Raw genomic sequence first — 7,583 nt, forward strand, 5'->3', positions numbered from 1 at the left:
TGGAGAAGAGGTCAGTCATTCCTATTAGGCCCCGTCCTTTTCGGATCGGGGGGCGTGTTTTTTGCGAGAAGTCTTAGGGAGGAGACAACGGCAAAACACGCCCCCGAATCCGAAAAGGACGCTGCCTTTCTCCGACGCATTTCTTCTTGACCTCGGAGAAAGGCAGTGGTGTGCCTTTTGCTCTGCCTTGTTTTTTAAAGAATCAGCTCACGTTTCTTCAAAAACACTGTGATGAGTGAGCGTAGGGCGTTGCGCTACAGGCGAACGTCTGGTGACGTCAAATCATCCCGTCCAAACTTCTGAGATTAGCCACGATCGAAGGAACATGGAACATCGACTATGTGACGAGTGAATGGAAGGTGAGCTGCGGAGCGTGAGGGCGTCCAAAATAGTTTGAAAAAAAATCAGAGCTCCACATGGCTGCAGCTGCGCGCTGCACTCAATGCTCGTTTTTGTAATGCTTCTGACGTAGCCCTCCCACCCCTATTTTTCTTTCTCACGACCTGTCTCCTGTCTATCTCTATTTCCTCTGCTTCTCTGTTTGTCAATATCTCTGCCCACCTCAACGTTACCTCTCGCTGCCTTCCCCTCTGCGTCCTCCTCGTCCCTAGATCTTCCAACCGCCCTCTCTTTCTGTCTCTCCTTCACCCTCTTCCCTCCCTCGCCCTCTCTTACACAGTCACCGCATGCCTGTGTCTCGCGCCGTCTCACTGTCTCACACACTCCTGCTTGTTTCTCTGCCCCCTCTCCTTTTTGGTACCTCCTCTCTCAACACAAACCGAAAGTGCCTCCAAGCAGAGCACACGGGCATCCCAGCACTTTAAGGCACGGATGGCGTTTTGAAAGTAGCAAGAACGTGTCTCGCAGGCACCCCGCCCCTCGAAAAACACCCAGAAAAGAAGCGTTAATCTGCATTTCGCAAACGACGCCGCCAGAGTTCACGGCCCAGCGGTAACGACACGCAGACATTACGACTAATTTCCGAGATTACCGCCTGCGGTAAACGAGCCTGCGGGGCATACAAATTTGCGCGTTTTTTGCGCGCTGAGCCCACTGCATCTGTGGCATGGTTGTAGGTCGCACGGAAGTATTCGCAACCCAGTGCTCGACACTTCGATCTATTTCGAGGTGTATTGATCCGAGGGCGCTGTTCACCACACAACGGAAATTACCGGGCACGAGTTGTCTTTTATTTCATTTCGAACCCGCGAAACGTAGGTGCGCAGCCGATCGCGAACTCGCTTCCCGCCGCCGTTCTGTAGCCGAGTTGGTATATTTTTCTCAACCACATAAGTGGAAAAGATGGATACAACCCAGAATGCGCCTTGACTAATATCTGTATTTTACATATGCATTTTACAGGGCTGGATGGTGCATTTCTTTGGTTTTTGGTAGCTCATGTAGAAGATGTTTTGTTTCTTACTTCCTACCCGCCTGGTGTATACATTCTCTGTCCTGCGGATTTTTTTCCCTGTGTTTCTAAATTGACGGGCAGTATTTTTTTTTTTTATGAAAATCTGTGAACATCTTAACATGTCCAAAAAACATACATCACCCTAAAGTGAACAAGGTATTTTGAAGTTTTCCCTGTCTGAACTTGCACGAACACGGGGAGATGTAAGTGAAATAAATGTGTTCTCTCCCCCCGCTCTTTAATTAATCTGCTCTGCTCCTTCACACTATTACCTCTAATGGAATGTAAACTTTTTGACAAGGGAAAGGGCAGCGCAGGTGACCCTAAACCGAGCTCGACCCCCTCAAGCCACACCTGAGGCATTAAAACGAACGTGTTTGTGCGAAGGAACATGTTAACTTTGGGGGAAAGGTCAGAAGTGTGATTTTTGGCACCACGCTTTGGAAGAGCAGCAGGTATTTTCAGCAATGCTAAGCGGCCTTTAAAGAACACGCGCTTAGACCTGTCTGGGGCAGAGTTTATTCCAACAATTCGTTGTAGCCTGCGCAAGATCACACAGTTCATTAACAGTCGCGGCGGAGCTGTGATCGACAACTTCAGATTTGTAATAATAACAAGCATTTACAATGCAACGGTCTCGGCATTGTTAAAGTTAGAGCTATTGGCATTGCTCATGACAATGCCGTTTCTTTAAATGTTTTAAAAACAAAAACATAAACAAAAATAATGTCATGAGCAATGCCAATAGCTCTAACTTTACCAATGCCGAGACCATTGCATTGTAAATGCTTGTTTTAAATGATTGTTTCTGTAAAGGAAGGGATTCCTTCCTGTCCATAAACAATCAATGGTGTTTTGCTGTTTCCATGTTTGCTGCACATACCCCGAAACTGGTCCTAGGATGCTTGTTTCCGGTCCAGGGAGGACCTGGCTTGGCAGTTTGGGCTGGACTTTTCCAATGAGGCACAGGGTCAAGACTGATGTGCATATGGCCAGGTCTAAACTTGGGTGGCATGGTGAACAAAAACATTATGTATTTAACCCAGATCTCTTGACTGGGAGTGAATGTTTTGATGTGTTCTGCATTCTGTCCATCAATTGTGTGTCTTTTGCTTGTAAATATGGAGCAGTAAAATGCGCCACCAGTACGTCACAAAAAGTGACGTACAGGTGGCGAATGGGGCTTGTAAATCCGCCCCATAATTTCTACGTCACAGTGCTGTTGTAACTAAGACAATACTATGGTCATCAAATTAGTGTGAGTATGCGGATTTAGCACCTAGCCCCCAGACTCTGTCATATGTTTCTTTGACATGACTGTACATAAAGAAGCCCATTGCCTTCACGCCTTCCTTCAAGCCCATACATTACTGAGGCACAAGAACAAAAGAGAGATACATTTTCATAATGACTTACTGTTCTGTAATAAGCAATTCCTAGGAAATTATAGCTTGAAGCTGTCCCTTAATATTCCAGTGTTATTGATATAATAAATAATAAACAGTGCATCAGTGTGCATCATCATTATAATTTTCAGCATTTGAACTGAGAGAATAGTGCATAGCCCTTCCAGTATTACAATACACATTAAGGGCCCTCAAATGACTATCCTTGGGGAAAACATGCACCCTTCATTGTAATGCGGCAAAATAGAAACATTATCTCTCATCATGACAAGAGATGGATTTGACTAGGCCACGTGGAGGAAATACGGCAACTGCACGGAAGCAATATGTCCCTGCATGGTTTTATTAACCGATTCCGAGTTTTGCACCTGAAAATCTGGATAAACTGCCATTTTAGGTTCACCGGTGTGTAAAATCATATATTTCCCCCTTATTGACCAGTCCCCATGCAGAACACATAAAAAATTGCAATTGTTGTTAGAGAACATCTTAAAACCTATTCGGAATATAAATTTGAAATGAAACCCTCAATATATGTTTACCATGGGACTCAGATTTTGGCCCAGGGGACATTTTCATTATGATGGTGGCATAATCTTGTGTAATTTACAGCATTTTGAGTTACTCGAATTATGAGAAACACCTGAGATTATGCCATTAAACCACGTAGAGTAATTTCAAGTCCGTTTGGCAAAAACCTATTTCAGTGTCACAGAAATTACGTGAATGAAGAGAACGCAAGCAGCTGTTATTCGAGGCACTTGTGTTTTATGTGACTTTTTTTAACTGTTAAATGCGTCCTCATGTCCAAAATGGATGCCAGGACACAGTTCTTGCTAAAATATTGTGCTAAATGCTGGATTTGCATTTTGCATAATTTGGCGCTATTGCATAATTTTCCCGAAAATGTCTAATTACGCAAAAGGGATTTACACGTTTTTTCACACAACCGTACTCAGAATGATCTCAGATGTCTTATGAAATCCTATCAAAATCCCCCTCGAATGCAAGAGAAGGTCATTTTTCCGATTAAAATATCATTTTCCCACTTTTCCTCTTTCTTTATAATGTTACTGAGCTGGACTTTGAGTATTCGGATATCTGGAGAGGTAAAAAGCCACAGGTCTCACTCTGTTCTCCTCGTAGGGACATTCTCCCTCTCAACGACTTTGTCCAATCCTACCTTTTCCAGAGATCAGTCGGTCCTCACTAAGCCCTATAGGAGTTATGGAAAACCTGGTGTTCAACTAGGATGCTGATGTTGAAGGGCTTTATCTCATATATCTTTTAGATCCAATGCCAGCAGCACACACCTCAAGGATTGGCATTGCCTGTCCATCTTCTTGAGTTTTGCTTGAGTATGCCACATTATCGGATGCTCTCAGGAGAAAGGGATGAGAAAACTCCTCTTGGTCCTGCAGTTTCACTGACTGACCTGCTTCAAAGACCTGGCTCAGGCAGCTTTCAGAGCTACTCCAACTGACATCACTGACTTCAGTCATACAAACCCAACATGCCACTCTGACATAACAGTCATACAGTCACTCAGAACAACCATGCTACATTACAATCCTACACAATTTCTTTTGGACATGGCTTTCTTCCACAGTCATCTGTGGCAGCACCCTGTCCACCTTCAAGGGTGTCCCAGACTTACAAAGGACTTGCAAATTGCATGTACATAGTGACTGGGGCTCTCAACGTGACATGAGGAGGGATGTCGGAAACGTTGGGCAGCTGGGGCTCTTTGCCCCCGCCCTGCGCGTTTCAGGGTCCCATGCTCATGCTACGAAATATATTACTGGAATAAAAAAGCATGATGCAGCATGGCAGCCACGCCACTATACAGCGCTAAGGGGCAGATGTATCATCATTGTATTTTGCGAGTCCTTAATGGCGAATTTTTATGATTCGCTTTTAAGGACTTGCAAAATGCAATGTATGTAGGTTTCGCAATAATAATTGCAATTCCCACATATTCTTTAATTACGCATCGCAAATTCCGATTCACAATTAAGGAATACCTTCCCATTCATTCCTATGGGCCTCTTCCCATGGGCCTAGAGGCCCATACGAATGAATGGGAAGACATTCGCAATTTGCGAGTACCCAATAGGTACTCACAAATTGCGAATGCAATTTCAAGTGTGCCAAAAGGACGCCCTGTTGCACCCCTGAAATATACATGTGTGCACATGTGGCGCACATACATGCTTCGCCACATGGCACATAGAAAATTGCAAAAAGGTGAATTTTTCTCGGAAATTGCAAATTACCACCAACTTGAAGTTAGTGGTAATTTGTGATTTCTTAAGGCCCGATCACAAATTTTGGGTGCTTGCAAGATTGCACTTAAGGAATCACAATTTGCGATTCCTTAAATGCATTTGCAAAATAGGGAATCGCGAATTTTGCAATTCCTTATTTTGCAATGGCCTTTTGGGATGATACATCCCAAAAGGCTTTTTCCCGTTCGCAAACGGGCCAATTGCGAACGGGAAAACCCTTGATACATCTGGCCCTAAATGCTGTCAGTTGTGTGGTAAAGTTAAATTCTTTCTCCAGAAAACTTTTTTATTTGTTGAATAAGGTTACCGTTGCATGAAACCAGAGCCGGGCCGTGCACAATGTTTTTGGCCGTGGCCCCACATGATCTTCTGACATGCCTGGACTGAGCTACTTGCAAAGCATGCCAGGGTAGTAAGGTATTCTAAAGAGCCGAACAAGAGTGCCGAATCTCCATATGCAGTAATTAAACAGTGTACACTTCAATAAAAAAATAATATGCAAGGCAAGAAACATTTTGATAGTCTACAGAAAAAAGTTGCTACAAACAGAAGCACAAATTAAAAAAGACCGCAGGAAAAAACATGCATTTTCTTGTCTGCAAAAAATCTGAGCTAAACACACTCTGGGGCTTATTTACAAGCCCCTTGCGCCATACGTACGTCACTTTTTCCCATATTGAAAGTGACGCACCGGCGACGCAAGGGGCTTGAAATAAGCCCCCGAGGGTTTCTTTCCTGCATGCTTTCGAAAGGTCGCTCCCCACGAGGTACATTAAGATGGCTTTTGTCAATCAATGCACTTTATTGATCATGTCTGTGGTCGATATGCGTTACCTGTGTGTGTGTGCTCTTTAACATCTCTATACCGCTCTCTATTGTGCCCAAGATCATGGCTTCTGCTACAGAAAAACACAAAATGCACAAATAAATGTAAACATTACAATTCAAGGATTCTGACATTTTTTAGTATAAATGTAAGGTTTGAGTGCGCGTTTTTTTCCGTCATTGACTGCTTCAAAATGGCTCCTGCTTAGAAAGGAGGTGGGAAGAAGAAAGGCAGATGTGCCATCAATGATGTAATAACTAGGTAATACACCACCAATGTCCACTAATGAACCAATGGAGTTGGCACCCTGCGCTCTGAAAGCACTCCGTACATTTGCAGTTAAGGAAACTTAACTCCAGATGTGAGCATCGACGCCAGGCTGAACAAAGCAGTTTGCACTGAAGGATTCAGGAACGTTCCACACCACATGCGCGGTGCGTTTATCCAGTAAACGCAATGAGGGTGAGGATTCGCCCAAGAAGGAACAACACATTGGTCACTTATGTTCTAGTCACCATATTTAAAGGTCACCAAACAGTCAACGTTGATGGAAATTGAAGTTATTCTTTGAAATAAAAATCAAGGTTATGTGATTGTACCGTGCAGGACTGGAGATTGAAGGTGTAATGTCCTGAATTCAGGGTTATATATGTACGTTTCTGAATATAGGATTTTGAGTGTAAGGTTACGATGCTGAGGATCAAGGTATGGGGTGCTAGTTTTAAGGCTCCACAAGTATGTGTTCCAAAAGAGATTCTAATTAGAGATTCTTTCTATGGCTTCCTGAGTCTAGGGTTTTGAAAGTAAGGTTCTAAATGTGTGACTTTGAATGTATATCTAATTCTGCATTTGAAACTATAGATGCTAGGTTTTTGGAGCTATAGACTTAAAAAAACTTTTCCAATAGGGTTCTGAACGTGTGCTTGTAATGAGGGGTTCTGTAGGTGAGGTTATGAATAGAAGGTTCTAAATCTTTAGTGCTAAATATTAGATTCTAATTGGAAGTTTCTAAATGCAAAGCTCTTTACGGAAGAGTCCGTACGGAAAATTCGGATCTTATGGTTGTGATGTAAAGTTCTGTGACTAAGGTTTTAAACAATGAAAAGTCTTGCAAACAAAACTGTTGGCGAAGGCCTCTTGATGGATGTTATGGTCTCGTTTAAGGTTTTAAATCAAAGTTGTGGATGCAAGCTTCTGCGCCTCTTATATCACTTGTCTCATGTTGTTTGTCTGTGATCTTCATATCGGACAATTGTGTGCACATGAGGATCATATGATTGATTTTCTAGATAATCGAAGCAGCCATACTTTTCTGTTTATGAACTTGAGTGCGACCTTAAGTTTGTAAACATAGACCCTCTTATCACCGTGTTTTTAAATGTGTTATTCTTTAGTGAAGCATTACTTCATGTGCTTTCATCTGTTTTGACCAGAGCTCTCAAGGTTCATGCATGAGCAGTTTATCCAGTTCAGGTTTTTGCTTTGAATTCTGAAACTTGTAGTCCTGTGGATCCCATTGTAAAACAGGACTGGAAGCCCTAGACCACAAAGTAAAAACCTCCACTGGATGGGCTACTCATGCATAGACCTGGTAAACTTGAGAGCTCTGTTTCACTAGTATATGCAGCTCACTCACAACACATTTCAAT

At 43.0% G+C, this 7,583-nt stretch overlaps 1 pseudogene; it reads left to right on the forward strand.

Annotated features, from left to right (window-relative positions):
* Positions 1-6,127: 6,127 nt before the first annotated feature.
* Positions 6,128-6,492, forward strand: LOC146798049 (large ribosomal subunit protein eL31 pseudogene; annotated as a pseudogene).
* The last annotated feature ends 1,091 nt before the right edge of the window (positions 6,493-7,583 follow it).

This window comes from Triturus cristatus, chromosome 9 (genome assembly GCF_964204655.1).
Source record: "Triturus cristatus chromosome 9, aTriCri1.1, whole genome shotgun sequence".
Taxonomy (NCBI): Eukaryota; Metazoa; Chordata; class Amphibia; order Caudata; family Salamandridae; genus Triturus; species Triturus cristatus.